Source organism: Capricornis sumatraensis, chromosome 22, assembly GCF_032405125.1.
Source record: "Capricornis sumatraensis isolate serow.1 chromosome 22, serow.2, whole genome shotgun sequence".
NCBI classification, from domain to species: Eukaryota; Metazoa; Chordata; class Mammalia; order Artiodactyla; family Bovidae; genus Capricornis; species Capricornis sumatraensis.
Genome location: NC_091090.1, coordinates 33,637,494 through 33,654,359, shown reverse-complemented (window position 1 = coordinate 33,654,359; position 16,866 = coordinate 33,637,494). Strand labels below are relative to the sequence as shown.

The 16,866-nt window shown below is 40.4% G+C and overlaps 1 protein-coding gene and 6 non-coding genes across 7 annotated transcripts in view; 1 reads left to right on the top strand and 6 right to left on the bottom strand.

The window, feature by feature from the left end:
* The window catches only part of LOC138069278 (zinc finger protein 184-like), a 1,142,341-nt gene that overhangs the window by 991,537 nt on the left and 133,938 nt on the right, over positions 1-16,866 (bottom strand). The gene's annotated exons all lie outside the window — the stretch shown is intronic.
* TRNAK-UUU (transfer RNA lysine (anticodon UUU)) lies at positions 5,338-5,410 on the bottom strand. Its single transcript has one exon. It is a non-coding gene; the product is annotated as a tRNA-Lys (tRNA).
* TRNAA-CGC (transfer RNA alanine (anticodon CGC)) lies at positions 7,081-7,152 on the bottom strand. Its single transcript has one exon. It is a non-coding gene; the product is annotated as a tRNA-Ala (tRNA).
* Positions 8,985-9,056, bottom strand: TRNAA-AGC (transfer RNA alanine (anticodon AGC)). The gene has a single exon. It is a non-coding gene; the product is annotated as a tRNA-Ala (tRNA).
* On the bottom strand, positions 9,933-10,005 carry TRNAF-GAA (transfer RNA phenylalanine (anticodon GAA)). The gene has a single exon. It is a non-coding gene; the product is annotated as a tRNA-Phe (tRNA).
* On the bottom strand, positions 15,040-15,111 carry TRNAA-AGC (transfer RNA alanine (anticodon AGC)). Its single transcript has one exon. It is a non-coding gene; the product is annotated as a tRNA-Ala (tRNA).
* TRNAA-AGC (transfer RNA alanine (anticodon AGC)) lies at positions 15,939-16,010 on the top strand. The gene has a single exon. It is a non-coding gene; the product is annotated as a tRNA-Ala (tRNA).

The window sequence follows — 16,866 nt, the reverse complement described above, 5'->3', positions numbered from 1 at the left end:
TGGCCAGCTTCTCGTTCCGCAGGCTACTCCGCGAAAGAATGAACCTGGTCAGTTAGGAGCGCTCATCTGCAACCTAAGAACTTAAGACGGGTAGAAGAAAAAGATGTTTTTCCCCTACCCTACACTACTTTATCATCCTAAATCCCAGATGAAAAATATTGGTGAGCCATCAGCCAATCAATGAGGGAAAATATATAAAGTGCTAAAATAAGCCTTTATTGTTTAAACCATTGAGATTTTGTGGATGTTTTCTTTAACATCATAATCAAGCCTATATTTAGTGAAACAGGGAAATTATCCCTTTTGTTATATGAATAGCAGTTCTATTTTCCCAGTCTGAAATTTGTCATTGACTTTGCTTGTGGACTTTTCCTTGTTATAGAGGAGGCTTTGCTTTGTTTTGTTTTACTCTATTATTATCCAAATAATGCATATTGCAGAAAATTTGGAAAGTAAGAAAAGCATAAATATATTAAAGAAAATTTACCTATACTCTTACCACTCTTTCAGAAGCTCTTTTGAAATCAAATTTGTCAAATGTTCCTTTAAATAATTTTGGATTTTTAATTCGTTATTGGAATAACCTTCCCCACTCCAAAGTTATTAAAAATTTTACTTGTGGTTTTGAAGTACTTCTAAATTTCAAACACCGTTTGGAATTCACCCTGCTGTAAGTTGTGGGATATTAAATCAAATTTTTTTTGTCCATGTAACTACTCATATTTGCCATCTTTACTCATAGTGGGCAAATATAACCCACTGTGCTCGGTGTTTACAGATCTAGCAGTCAGAAATAGAGTATTTACTCATAATATTTGAAATGTACAATTTATCTAACAAATGAATCTAACAGATAATTGTTAGCAGATAAATCTAACATAGAACTCCTGATAAGAACAGAGTTTCTCATAATGAAAATAGCATTATACCAACTAGGAGAATCTAAAGACTAACTACAAATTCTTTGTTTTACTCCCCTCCTTGCTTTTTTTTTTGTTTTCCCCTGAAAGTTATAGTGACTCTTGTTCTTTTCAAATGTGTATCTGAGTTTCCTTTCAGATGTAAATTTTACCTTGTTTATGATAAAGTCTTTTGTTGAAAATATGTATATCTGAATCTCTTTTCAAATATATATTTTATCTTTTTACTATGATGTACTCTGTCTTCAAAGCATGCACACACTTGAATAGCTTTTTAAAAGTATATACCAACCTTCTGAAGTTAATTTTCTTGTGAACAGAAGGATCTCTCGCCCCAGTGACTCCCAAAGTAGTTTCTTGAAAGTTGAGGGATTCAGAGTCTTGTGGAAATGTGACCACTGACTTAGAAAAAATTTAAATATGGCTTTTTGCATACAAGAATAATGGGGGAAATACCCTGGAAGGAATACCCTGGACGAAATAAATATCCAGTGGATTTTTCACTTCTAAGTCTTAACTCGTGTATTTTTATGAGTGAATGATTTGGGTAGAAGAAAATCCTTGTCATTCACACACACACACACAAACCATATGTTAGTCTTTAGGCATAGGAAAGACAAAGGATGGTGAACTAACACTGAACTAACACTGAGTCATGTCCAACTCTTTGTGACCCCATGGACTGTAGCCCACCAGGCTCCTCTGTCTAAGAATTGTAGAAGGATATTAAATATTAACACTTTATCAGAAAGAATTCAGGTAATCTTGCATAGTGGCAATTTACCAGTATTTGCACATAGCCTCTCCCAGACTTTAGTCCTTAATAAATCCCCAAATAAAACTGAAACTTACAGCTCCCACATTGTGCATTTTTATTTCAGTCAACATCTGTCAACAGAAAGAAAAAAAAAAAAAAGCACAATGTGAGAGTTTGAGTTAAGTTTTATTGGGGGCAAAATGAGGACTATAGCCAGAGAGTGGTATCTCAGATAGCCCTGAGGAACTGCTCTGAACAGGTAGCAGGGAAGATCAGTATTATATATGATTTTAGTGAAAGGGGGTACATGCAATCAAGCACACTTTTTGGCAGAGGTTTGCTGGTAGTCAGGAGGAGCAGATGTCACCATTAATGATTTTAGTGCTTTTCTAGATATAAGAAAATGTAAGGACTTGGGGTCATAAAATCTCCTGAAAATATCTGTTTGAAGGCCTGTTCTGCCAGTTTTTTCCTGGAGCACAGAGTGCCTCATTCCTGATCTCCACTCTGAATTCCTTTCACGGTGTGTTGAAGGTCAGCAGCTGCAGTGGCTAATGACTTAAATCCTTGGAGAGGCAAATGGCAAAGTGGCAATTTTTAGTTGACATACTTCATAAATATGAGTGAAATTTTGCATATAGATTTTGAGTGTGAGTTACAGAACTTTAATTAGTAAGAATTTTGCACATTTATATATTTTCTTCTGTTTATTCAAATACATTAGTTCTTATAACTCTGTTGTCCAATATGGTAACCACTAGCTCAGGTGATTCTTGAGTACTTGAAATATGACCAGTCCAATTTATGTGCTGTACGTTTAAGATGCACACCAGATTTCAAAGAATTAGTATGAGAAAAAGAATGTAAAATACTTAGGTACTATGTTTACGTGGATTATTTTTTTCTTTCATTCTTTTTTAAATAGCTTTTTATTTTGTATTGGTATACCGCTGATTAACAATGTTGTGACAGTTTCAGGTTAACAGTGAGGGACTCAGCCAAATATGTACATGTATCCATTCTCCCCCAAACTCCCCTCCCACCCAGGTTGCCACATAACACTGGGCAGAGTTCCATGAGCTATACATTACATCCTTATTGGTTATATGTGAACTATTTATTGACATGATAAAGTCAAGTGTTGCCCTAAACGTCGCAGACTGAGCGTTGAGAATGAAAAGAGCCATGAAATCTGGTGCAATAGGTCAGAGGACCTGCAGCCTCTATTGGACTGAGGTGCAGAGTCCACTCTGAGTCCAGCTTGTATTCCTAATTGCAGACTACAAGACTTTTTTCGATCTTAACTTTCCCAAGACACTACACTGATATAGTCCAGATCTCCTCGTTTTTTACCCCAGGCCATTCCCTTCTGGGCTAGTCTCAGGAACAATCAGCAAGTGTGTAGGCAGTGTTCTTGCCTGCCGCTGACCTGGTGTTCCAAGGTCCATGCTTTCATGAGCCCAGTCATACTCCCTTCTGAGTCTGGCCTTGGGGTTTGTAACAAGGAGATTATTCTTAAGAAAAACATGGAAGATAATCATTAACACAGTTTCTTAATTTATGCTGTTTTTCCAGGTGCTATTTCTGTGGAATTTCTCAAGGCTATGAAAGTACATTACTAGGAATTCCCACTACAGTTAGGGAACTGTTGACCAAAACCACCTGCCTTGGCCAGGCCTGCATGCTTGAGTTGTCACAGGCAACAGGAGTTCTAGATAAGGAACATGGTGCTGCCACTGAAAACTAACTGGGAGAATTCAGAAGGGGCCAAAGGCTGGAGAAGATGACCAACCTTCCAGAGTCCTCCCTGGGATCTGTCTTGGTTGAGTAATGTGCATGCCACCAGGGAGCACCCTGAGATTACGGGCCAAGCGGGATGACTGTCTAGAGATAACACAGAAACTAACCCCATTACCATAAAACCTGAGACTACAGCCATGTGGCAGATCAGTTCTCCTGGGTTTCCTTACCTTGCTGCTCTCTACTTAGGATCCCTTCTGCAATAAATTTCTTTGTCAGCACAATGTGCCTCCTCTGACATTTCCAAGTGTGAATGTGAGCCCATTCTTGGACCCTGGAAGCAGGTCCCCCTTCCTGTAACAGTAGTATTTTAGATATATTGGATTAAATTAAATGCATTATGCATTTCACTTGTTTCTTTTTATTTTTTTCAATGTAACTTCTAGAAAATTTAAAAATTATATATGTGGTTGGCATGCATGATTCACATTATATTGGGCAGTGCTTCCCAATTTACCACACTTTTGCTGATATCAGAAATATACAAGACCCCACTTGGCATTGTTTTCTTCTGTCACAATGTAGAGTAATGATTTACCAAGGACACTGGACATGATCTTAGTTGTACTTTACACCAAGACACAGAGACAAGTTAAAACCAGCCCCATTTCCCCATCCCACCTATTTCTCTCCCTCATTGAGACCGGTCATTTTTCTGTTTCCTATTTTACATTCTAGAGATCTGATGAATCTTTTGGACCAACTAAGAGACAAACTCTTTCAGACAAATGGAGTCCTTCCAAGTTCAAAATCTACTTCATGGGATTTCTGTGAAGAAGAACAAAACTCTCATACAGTCAGAGGGCAGCAAAAAGGAGAAAGCAATCACCTGACCTGGATTTCTAAGCATTTCCTGGGATTTCTAAGGAAGTTCAAGGAACATAATACTATCTGGAGTCCATGATCACTCTGGCTTAAGACACACTTTCCCGGAAATACCATTAATGAGTTCCCAATCTTCAAATCACAATAAGCCCTTTTACATTCTCGCTCTACACACTCTCTTCCATGATAAGAAAAACCTCCTTAATCACAGATTTCTGCAAAGTTGCCATCTTAGGGGTTTCACTGTGGCTCCCAAATACCTTCACAACACTGAATCTTAAATTTGCAGGCATCTTCTTGTTCAATCGCTCAGTCATGTCTGACTCTTTGTGACCCCATGGACACACCAGGCTTCCCGGTCCTCCACTATCTCCCGGAGTTTCCTCACACTCATGTCCATTGAGCTTGTGATGCTATCTAACCATCTCATCCTCTGCTGCCCCTTCTCCTTTGCCTGCAATCTTTCCCAGCATCAGGGTCTTTTCCGGTGAGTCGATTCTTCTCATCAGGTGGCCAAAGTATTGGAGCTTCAGCTTCAGCATCAGTCCTTTCAATGAATATTCAGGACTGATTTCCTTTAGAATGGACTGGTTGGATCTCCTTGCAGTCCAAGAGACTCTCAAGAGTCTTCTCCAGCACAACAGTTCAAAAGCATCAATTTTTCCGTGCTCAGCCTTCTCTACGGTCCAATTTGGCACATCCCTACATGAGTACTGGAAAAACCATAGCTTTGTGCTATTTGTCGGCACCTTGATCATGTTCAAACCCAAGCTCCTCCTCTTTCCAGGCTCAATCTAACACCCACAAAGCAAAAAACACAACAAACTACCCGCAAGCAGAAAGGAATTCATTCTTCTCCATACCCATTCCACCATGGAGGAGTCCTGTTTCTGGCTTATTTGAGCGAATGTCTCAAAACCTTGTTTATTCGATTGCATACTCTCTAAGGGTTGATGACTTAATCTTCAGGCAGGACCATGGCCCAGAGCAGAGTGAAAACATCTTTTGGACATAAGGAAAAATAAATCATAACATCGCCCGAACAGGGACTTGAACCCTGGACCCTCAGATTAAAAGTCTGATGCTCTACCGACTGAGCTATCCGGGCTCACGAGGATTGAGACTTTCTGACGGCCCAGTAAGGGTAAATTCATTAGATTATTTTCAATTGCGATCCATGTTAAAAATTAGTCTTGCACACATACCTCATATACTCAAGCCAAGAGCAGCCGGAAGAGGCCACTTCCACTCTCACTAACCTGCTGCCACCACAACAGACATCAGATTTGAAACAATTTGACTTCCCTCTGAAAAGCTCGCCTATGGAAAGGGACCCAAGATGCTCTCAAAAGCCAACAGTTTGGATACAAACGAGTGCGATCTTCTTATGGGACAGAAGTTTTCTGTTTACTTCCCTAAAATACACGGACTTCAACACTTTCTTGTAGGTATAGGATGCAAAGAAGAGAGGTGGAGCTTGGACAGGTCCTTCCTACCCATCTACCCAAATCCTACTCATATTTAAAGATCCATGTATACGCCCTCTTCTCCCTACTTTGCTGATTCCAACTCGCCTCCTTCCTTGTCCTGTTCAAACGTCGCCTTTTCGCTCTTGTCCACTATACTGCTTCCCGCCTGAGATCGTCCCAATCACTCGGATCACTCCACCTAGGCTCCGGGTTTTTGACACTCCAGGTCAGGGTTTCCCAAACCTGCCAGAGTTTGAGTTTGCAGAGTTTCCTAATATTATAAATTACTATCTGCTTTCGGACTTCATTTAAAATTCACATCTGGGTTACTTGTCACACAAAAGACGAAAAGTGTTTTTGCGCCTCAGAGCCTGAGGTGACAGATGCTATCTAGGCTACAAAGCGCTAATTCCTTTCACACAAGACCTTAAATGAGACTCCTTTCACATATGGAGTCCCAGCCCACGCATTTCCCCTGCTCTCTCCTCATTCTGGAGAAAATTCTGTCCGAAAGAGGTTGTGTACTCTTTTTCCTCCTCCCTCCTCCTTTTGTCTTTCAAAACAGAGCCTCAATAAGGAAAGCAGTTGCCAAGGGTCCGATCGCTTTGCTGCCTTAGATTTGCTGGACATGCGCTGTCGCTCTGCATTTCTTGGCAGGTTGTGTGTGAATTCTTTCCGCTCTGTCATCTCTTTCCTTCCGAAAGGACCTAAATCCCCCTCTATCCGCCGCATCCTTACCCTCCTCTTTCACAATACTTTTCTTCTTTGTCTTCTTCCGCGGTATTTTTAAGGTCTATTAGGCAGTTTTGGAGGCAGAGGAGGTTGAAGTTAGGGAAAAGGAGGAGTCTGAAAACTGAAGAAAAATGCCCCATTCCTGAGACGTTCCCTGGTGATGGAATGAAAATGCCTTCCTGAGAGCTGGTGATGGAGCAAACTTTGGAGCAAGCTGAGAGAAGTAGGAAGACACCTGAAGTAGAAACAACAAACTGCAGGGTCCAAATTCAGTCTAAAGTCTAAAATACATACCAATGATTCCTTATTCTCCAATACCAATGGATCTTTCTCAGTCCTTGTGCTAGTCTCATCTCAGGGGCCTTCTCTTTCATAGCCACATGAAAATCCAGGTCTCTGACTGCTCAGATAACTTACTATAGGAACAGGGATATTTCCATCACCACCACCCCATCCCACTCCCCTTTATTCTATCCTCTTTCTTTCTTTCCTTCTTGTTTTCCTTTTGACGGTTCTCGGCCCTGGAAAATGGTAGGCCGCAGGGAGTAAATATGAGAAAGGTTGACAAAAATACAGATGGAGGTGCCAGGGATTGAACCAGGGACCTCGTACATGCGAAGCACGCGCTCTACCGCTGAGCTACACCCCCCTGTACTCGGTCTTCTGGCTATTTCATAAAATATTTTTTCTCTCTCTCTCTCTCTCTCTTTTTTTAAAGCTATTAGTTGCCTAGAGAAAGTCTACCAGGTTTAATGTTACTATTTCTGAAGTTTTTAAATATACAGTGTAGTGGCTTCTTCTTGGCCTGCAGTTATTTAATTAACCAGGAACAGCTGACAGAATAAAGCCTTCTGAGAGATACTTTAAAAAAAAAAAAAGTTCTGCTTCTTTCCCCTTCATGCTCCTCAGTAATACTGTCAGTGGAATTTGGTGCTCAAGCTTGATGATGTGACTGACTCTTTCAAGTTTGTTGTTTGGAGCTCAGGAAATCCTGAAAGAGCCAGATCTTTCTTGTTTCCTTCAGTCAAATGTTCCTTGCGAAGACAGACATACCAGTGAGGATAACCCTTAGAGTGGAAAGGGGTCAGGAGCAAATGGGTGTAAAGTTAACTTTGATGTGAGGAAGAAAAACTGAATAAGGGAATATGGAGAGGAAAGTGGGAAAAGTTTGTGCGAATACAGTTTAAGAGAGTAAAAGAAAAGGGCAAGAATAAAGGTGCTAGAAACTAAACCCAGTGCTTATTTTATGCATTCTACTCTCACATAATCTAAGAAATTCAGAAAAAGACTTGTCCTCACTGATTTCCATTAGTTCTCCACGAAGAAGTCTAGAAATGAAAAGTTAGGATTTATCTATTTTAGAGGATCTTATAACTGCTGTCACTCCCAAGTGCATGATCAGAGGAGTTGAATCATTTTAATAGTGTGTAGATCTAATGGGGTGCTGTCCAACTTGCTGGGTGAATAGAATGGGAAGAGACAGAACGCAAGAAACAAAAGTTTACTCACCTTAGGTTTTCAGCTGGTACTCTTAAACATAAAGGCAGGTTGACAAGAGAAAAGCAGTGCTTACTAATGTATGCAACAGGCATCACTGAGGAGAAACATAAACAAACAGTAACTCAAAGTGCAAGTTTAACACCTCAGCGAATGAAGTATATTCAACAAAGAACAGTACATTTATAGATAAAGGACAGGATTGAAGAAAGCAGTTTTTGTCTTTTCAGGGCAGTAAACTGTGGGGAATTAAATACTGGGGAGGAAACTAGTGGACTAAAGTTTGCTTGCAGATTCCTCTAGTGCTTATCACTGACACGATGGACACGAGTTTGAGCAAGCTCTAGGGGTTGGTGATGGACAGGGAGGCTTGGTGTGCTGCAGTCCATGGGGTCGCAAAGAGTCAGACATGACTGAGCGACTGAATTGAACTGAACTAGTGACTGGGCTGGTAAGAGTTTTTCTCCAGTAAAAGGAGGATTTATATCCTGCTTTTGGTCAGACATGGAAGGATAAAGAGAACTTTTTTACACCTTAATTGTCTTCAGCTCAAGATAATTTTTATGTTAAAGAGGCATACTTTGGGGGACATTCTGGTTTCATTCATAGTCATGTGCAGAAGGACCATGTTACAGCATGTCATATACTAGAGATAGTTTGTCAACTTCAACTTAAAAGTGCATGAAGATCTGAGAAATTATAAGTATGCTGTTCTTCCTATATTTTGTTATATTTAAATTTTTAATTTGGTTGCTTTTTAACTGTACAGTTTGACATTAGTTTACAAAGCTATTAAAATTGTATTATTTATACTTATACTTATACTTAAGCCTAATTTATTGAATTCTAAATTCACTTTTTCTAAATTCTAAATTCACTTTTTCCTCCAGCCAAAACAAGATGGTAGCCCTCAGACAACAGTCCTGCAACTTAGCTCCAGGCCATTACAAGGTGATGTCCACCACAGAATCAGCCACTTTTTGCTGGAGGTGCCGGGGATTGAACCCGGGGCCTCGTGCATGCTAAGCACGCACTCTACCACTGAGCTACACCCCCTTACCTCTGCTTTTGGGAAGAAAACTTAATGGCATATCTATTTGCCTAGTGTTTCCAGACCTTGAAATTATTAGCACAAAGATTGCTTACATACAGTTCCATTATTTCCTGAAACCCCTTTATTTCATTCTCTTTCTCATCTACAGGAAGAGAAGGGCAACTTCATGTTAGGCAGAAAGGCATCATTTCTAGTATCTATTCACGTTTGTCAACCTACAAAAGGTGACTAGAAGAAAAAAAAGAACCTAGAATCAACGATACTTAAGGAACGACTAGGAGAACTAGCCTCATATCCTAATTTCTTCATACAGATAGATCCCCACTAGAAGGAACCAAAGCCACGGTAAAAATTTGCTGTCACCTAGAATATCAATGTGTCAGAATGTAAGAAAGTGCTCAACGATTATAGCAAGCTCAAAAGATCACAGTACCTTCTAGGCAATCTTGGAAACACTGAGCTTTAAAATGAATAATAAACAATATAGGAATACAAACTAATAGATAAAATAAGGCTACTGGGTCAGAGAGTTGACTGAAATACAAGGTCTGAATGAGAAGATGGCCAGCGTCAAGGATCCCTAACTTTTCCTCTGAGGATGGTAACAATGGCTCTGTTGTCAGTTTCAGAACTTGGAAACTTCAGTTTGAATTGAGAGGTCAGTGGCTCAATAGATTAGTCAGACACTTGTTGAATTAAAGTTCTAAAATCTAAAAATTAAAGTTCTAAAATTTTGGCTAGAGTAAGATTTCATAAATTCATTGTGAGTTTATTCACGGAAAAAATCTAGAGCTATTTTGTGATCGTCAGTCCATTACAACATTCCTTTACGCACCCGAAGTAAACTCGCCCTTGGGGATCAACTAAAAAGTTTAGAATGCCGAAACCCGGGATTGAACCAGGGACCTTTAGATCTTCAGTCTAACGCTCTCCCAACTGAGCTATTTCGACTACCTGAAAAATCATTCTCCTGACACTTCTTTTTTTCAATTTCAGTTTTTAGACGGTTTCAGATTCTTTTATTGTGGCTGCCTATTTGTCCAATGTATTTGCCTGTTTGGAAAGACCTGGAATTGATTGCCTTCCATGTATGCCAACTGGAGCCAATTCCTGGCAGCATGGGATGAACACATAAAAGTAGGAAATCTGAAGAGAGCTGACAATCAGGGATTCGACGGAAAGACTTCCTATTCCTCAGCATCCTGTCAGTTGACCCAGACACAGCTCAGAAACTAAAGGAAACTAAGAAAAATGTTATTGGTAGCTCTTATTTCTCTCTCTCTCTTTCATTCTTTCATCTCTCACAATCTCCAAAAATGATGAGAAGTAAAAGCCAATGATGCTGTGAATTTGCTAAAAGAATGCCACACACATAAACATTATCAGACTAAACACTCCAGCCAATATTCCCAACTGACAGGAAAGCAACTGTCATAAAGTTAGAAAATTTGAAATGACAAATCTCATCACAACAGAATTTCTTCACAAAATTTTCTTCAAAAATAAAATGGAAACTATGACCAAATCAGTTTTTGATTGGCTCCTTTGCAATTCAGGCAAGGAAATCATTTAGCATTGTGAGGTAATAAATAGTGCACAGCATCATTTCATTTTCAAGTAGAAACAGAATATATGAAGCAAGGCTTATGAGTCACTTGCATGAGAAAGTAGCTCATATTCCCATGGCTCCTACACTTGGTACAATCTTCTATTCTTCAACCCACATCCAGAACTTCACATGGAACTCCTGATAACTAAAGAAGAAAAAGAAAAACAAAAACCAGATCTGGTTTATAGATGATTCTGCTCATATACTGGGACCACACAAGTGTGAGCGGCTTCCATGGAACCAGTAGTTCTGGCCATAGCGGCCAGTAGTGAAAGTAAGCCCTCTCAGTAGGCATTACTTTAAACAGGGTATGTGACTGTTCATTTTGCTTGGAAGGACAGATGTAGGGTAGATATCTACACTAGTTAATGAGAGGTGGCTAATAGTTTGGCAGGTGATTAGGGGTTTGGAGAGAAAATTATTGAGAGAAAACTGAAAAAGTGGTGACAGAGAGGTCTGGTAAATAGGCGGGTGGACAGAATCCCCCAAATGTGCAGAGCCTAAGGATGTTTGTTTTCAAGTAAATGCTCTACAGAAAGCAACCTCTTTGGAGGCAGTTGAACACAATGACACATTCTGTTGATGTCTGGAAGCTTCTCCTTGGCCACCACTGTATTGCCCAATGAGCTTATGAACGACGTAACCATGATGACAAGAACAGAGGTCACATATAGGCCCAGCAACGCAGCCTACTATTTTTTGGTTCTACATATGTATTTTCATTTTTTATTAATACTTATTTTATTTTATTATTTTTTAAAATTTTTATTTTTACTTCATTTTACTTTACAATATTGTATTGGTTTTGCCATACATTGACATGAATCCACCACGGGTGTACATGAGTTCCCAAACATGAACCCCCCTTCCACCTCCCACCCCATATCATCTCTCTGGATCATCCCCGTGCACCAGCCCCAAGCATCCTGTATCCTGCATCGAACATAGACTGGCAATTCGTTTCTTACCTGATAGTATACATGTTTCAATGCCATTCTCCCAAATCATCCCACCCTCTCCTTCTCCCTCAGAGTCCAAAAGTCCGCTATACACATCTGTGTCTCTTTTGCTGTCTCGCATACAGGGTCATCATTGCCATCTTTCTAAATTCCATATATATGTGTTAGTATACTGTATTGGTGTTTTTCTTTCTGGCTTACTTCACTCTGTATAATCGGCTCCAGTTTCATCCATCTCATTAGAACTGATTCAAATGTATTCTTTTTAATGGCTGAGTAATACTCCATTGTGTATATGTACCATGGCTTTCTTATCCATTCATCTGCTGATGGACATCTAGGTTGCTTCCATGTCCTGGCTATTATAAACAGTGCTGTGATGAACATTGGGGTACATGTGTCTCTTTCTATTTTGGTTTCCTCGGTGTGTATGTCCAGCAGTGGGATTGCTGGGTCATAAGGCAGTTCTATTTGCAATTTTTTAAGGAATCTCCACACTGTTCTCCATAGTGGCTGTACTAGTTTGCATTCCCACCAACAGTGTAAGAGGGTTCCCTTTTCTCCACACCCTCTCCAGCATTTATTGCTTGCAGACTTTTGGATCGCAGTCATTCTGACTGGTGTGAAGTGGTACCTCATTGTGGTCTTGATTTGCATTTCTCTAATAATGAGTGATGTTGAGCATCTTTTCATGTGTTTGTTAGCCATCTGTATATCTTCTTTGGAGATTAATACTTATTTTAATTTTAAGTTTTTAATTGGAGGATAGTTGCTTTACAATATTGTGTTAGTTTCTGCCATATATCAACATGAATCAGCCACAGGTATACACATATCCTCTCCCTCTTGAACCTCCCTCCCACTCCCAACCCCATCCCGCCCCTCTAGGTTGTCACAAAGCATCAGTTTGAGCTCCCTGCATCCTACAGCAAGCTCCCAATATGTATTGGGAATTCCTAATAATGTCCTTTCTCAGCCTTGAGAAATTCCACAAAAATAGCACCTGGAAAAACAGCATTTATTAAGACTGTGTTAATGATTATCTTTCATGTTTTTCTTAAGAATAATCTCCTTGTTACAAACTCCAAGGCCAGACCCAGAAGGGAGTATGACTGGGATCATGAAAGAATGGACCTTGGAACACCGGACTGGAATTAGACATGAATGCTGCCTACGCACTTGCTGATTGTTCCCAAGACTAGCCCAAAAGAGAATGGCCTGGGGTGAAAACAAGGAGATCTGGACTATGTCAGCATAGTGTCTCGGGAAAGATAAGATCAAAAAAGTCTTGTAGTCTGCAATTAGAAATACAAGCTGGACTCAGAGTGGACTCTGCACCTCAGTCCAATAGAAGCTGCAGGTCCCCTGACCCGTTGCACCAGATTTCGTGTTCTGTCTTCATTCTCATCGCTCGCTCCCAGACCATTTGGGCAACACCACTATCCATTTCACATACAGTAAAGTATACATTTCAGTGCTACTCTCTTAATTTTCTCCTTTCCCAACTGTGTCCACAAGTCTGTTCTCCATGTTTGCGTCTCCACTGACGCCTTGCAAATAGATTCATCAGTACCATCCTTCTATATTCCATGTATCTGCATTAATATATGATATTTATTTTTCTCTTTCTGATTTACTTCATTCTGTATGATGGACTGTAGGTTCATCCATCTCATTAGAACTGGGTCAAATGAGTTCCTTTTTATGGCTGAGTAATATTCCATTTTTTATATGTACTAATTCTTCTTTAGCCATTCATTTGTCAATGGACATCTAGGTTTCTTTTATACCCCAGATATTATAAATAGTACTGCAGTGAACATTGGTGTATGTGTGTCTTTTTCAATTTTGGTCTCCTCAGGGTATATGCCCAGTAGTGGGATTGTTAGGTCATATGGAAGTTTTATTCTTAGTTTTTTAAGGAATCTCCATACTGTTCTCCCATAGTGGTTGTATCAATTTACATTCCACCAACAGTGCAAGGGGGTTCCCTTTTCTCCACATCCTCTCCAGTGTTTATTGTTTGTACATTTTTTTGATGATATCCATTCTGACTGGTATGAGGTGATGTCTCATTGTAGTTTTGACTTACATTTCTCTAATAATGAATGAAGCAACATAGACTTCTGTGCACCAAAATAGTGTAGTTTAAACTACTACTAAGTGACTAAACTACCAACATCAAAAACTTTGAGCCCTCACTTGGGGGCTATTATTCCACTGGGGAACAACTACCTACCCTGGTGTCAGGTTCCTTACATTTGACCACTTCTGTATTAGGAGCACAATGTATATCTAATCTCACTGGAATAGACACTTATTCTATACATACATTTCCCTTCATGTCCCAATGGCACCCCACTCCAGCACTCTTGCCTGGAAAATCCCATGGACGGAGGAGCCTGGTAGGCTGCAGTCCATGGGGTCTCGAAGAGTTGAACACGACCGAGCGACTTCCCTTTTACTTTTCACTTTCATTCACTGGAGAAGGAAATGGCAACCCACTCCAGTGTTCTTGCCTGGAGAATCCCAGGGACGGGGGAGCCTGGTGGGCTGCCGTCTATGGGGTCGCACAGAGTCAGACAGGACTGAAGCGACTTAGCAGCAGCAGCAGCAGCAGCATGTCCCACAATGCTTCTGCCAAAACCACCAGCCACGAATTTACTGAATGTCTTATTCAACAACACCTACAGCATTGTTTCTGAGACAAGAAACCAGTTTATAGAAAGAAAAAAAATCGGCAATGGGCTAATATTCTGGAATTCACTGGCCTCACCAGGAGGCAGCTAACCCCGAAGCAACTAACCTGATTGGATGGTGGAATGACCTTTTGAATACTTAGTTATGGTATGAGCTAAGAAACAATACTTTTGGTGAGGGAGGGCATGTAATGATATCCAGGATATGGTAAATACTCTTCATCAGTGACTAATGGCAATGTATCTCTCTCATCAGGATCCATGGATACATGAATCAGAGAGAGGAAGTGAGAGTGGGTCTTTTCACTGTTATGGCCAGCCTCCGGACACAAGAACATTTTGCTCCCTCTCTATTCCACTGATAATTTTCATTTGAACTCCAAAGTCTTTACATGATTTTTCTGGTGTTTCTTTGTGATTGGAATTTATTAATAAAAGACATGATTTTATTTAAAGAGATAAGAATCAGTGTATTGAGGAGGTGTATTGAGTTATGTCAAGGAACGCTTGATGGCATAAAATCCTTAACTTCCCCAATGTGGGGTCAGCTAATGTATAAATTACTGAGGGGGTTAATTCCTCATGACAAATACATGATCCTCGTTCAAAACTGGAGGGATGAGTGACGCTATTTAGCGTAGACCACAACAGTTGAAGAGTCACAAACCAACTACTACCGTTCAGTACTTTTTTCTTTAGTAGTGGTCCTCAGTTTAATTGGAGGTGCCGGGGATTGAACCCGGGGCCTCGTGCATGCTAAGCACGCGCTCTACCACTGAGCTACACCCCCGATGTTGCCAAAAATGTTTCATTCATATTAGACATTACTGAAGATTTGGTGAGTGAGGCAAAATCACTAATTGTCTTGTGAATTAAATTACAAGAGCTCTAGGCAGCCCACTCCACCCAAAGTAAAAGATCAGTTTACTTGATCAGAAAGAATAATGATCCACTGCCTACTATTTCTGGTGACTGCACAATATAATTATGGTTGGTGGTAGAAGAGGAGAGAAGCATAGAGAAGGGATCGTCACTGGATAGGTTTCCTTCTCCTTGGTTCACAACTCTTTCATTAACCCGAACAGTTGGAAGAATAATGTCTTCTAAAAGATAATTGACTGAGAGCATCTTACTTTTGCTTTTCTTCTCTTTCTGTTTTTTCCCCTTCGTGCTCCTCAATGATGCTGCCAATGTCACTGGGTCCTTAAGCCTGATAATGTGAGTCTGCTGTGCTTGTTGCCTCAGGTTCGAGAGATCCTGCGTGAGCCAGATCTTCCTTTTTATTTTCCTTCAATCAAATGTTCCTTGGGAAGACAGACTTCAACGGTGATGATGAGGCCCTTGGAGTGAAATGTGACGAATTTAACTTTGCTATTGAGCAGAAAAAGTAAGGGAAAGTGGGGAAACATTGTGTAGCACGGTTTAGGAGAGTGAAATAGGATAGTAATGGAGGTGCTAGAAATGAAACATTTCATCAGAGATGCTGGCTGGGAGATGTTGGATGAACATGTGGCAAAAATCAAGTTAAATGAAATAATTTACCATCCATATTAAGGAAGTTGTTGATGTTAGAGAACACATGAGTAATTTGCATAAGACAGCAGTGTAGGTATGCGAGGGGGTGTAGCTCAGTGGTAGAGCGCGTGCTTAGCATGCACGAGGCCCCGGGTTCAATCCCCGGCACCTCCACTTGGGAAACTTTATTGGAGACCTCAGTAAGCCATCTAGGAGAGTTTCTGGCTTGTTTATTATTGTGGGCATTTTTGTCTTTGCTGTCTTTGGTCTTTTGAATGAGTCAATCAAAGTTTCCTGCCTTGTTCTTGTGTCACAGTTTTCTTTGCAACTTTGGAACACAATTATATAATTCGTGCGGGTGTACTCAAACCATTTGTCCATGTTTTTCTTAGCCATCTTCTCTCTAGCCATTTTGAGCAATCACAGCTGTGTTTTGGGGTACACACAGCGTATAGGATGCCTGCCCCCACCTCTACTATTCTTAGGTAACAATATTGCATGAGGACTTCGGAAATGGCCAAAGTGAAGCCAGATATTTCTGATCCTCATGTATCTTTGATGGAAATACCATTTGTGCTTAAAACAAAAATCTAGAGGAGGACAGACTGCAATCGTTTGAATAGACTTTCTCTGTTCAAACTGTGGTTCTTCAGAACTCCCACTGGGAGAAGTGTAGTATATAAGCAGTAGAGAACACTGAAAATCTCCCGAAGATCTCTAGAAGAAAACTGAGTTTCAGGAGACTTCTGCGTAAGAGTAAGAAACAATGATGGAAGAGCTAAAGAACCTTCGCTCAGACTCTTAAACGTCCGACCCTCAGGTCAAAAGTTTGAGGCGCTATCCAAGGTGCTGACACTGGTATTCTTGGACTTGTATTTAAAAGTGTTAGTTTGCTGTCCGGCTTACATTTCTTTCTCATTTGTCCCTCACATTCCAAAGCTAGGGTGCTAAAAATCTGTTGCTGCCTCAGATACATAAGCCCAAAGCCACCGGTGGACCCTGCTTCTGCGCTCAACATTGCTCTCACTGG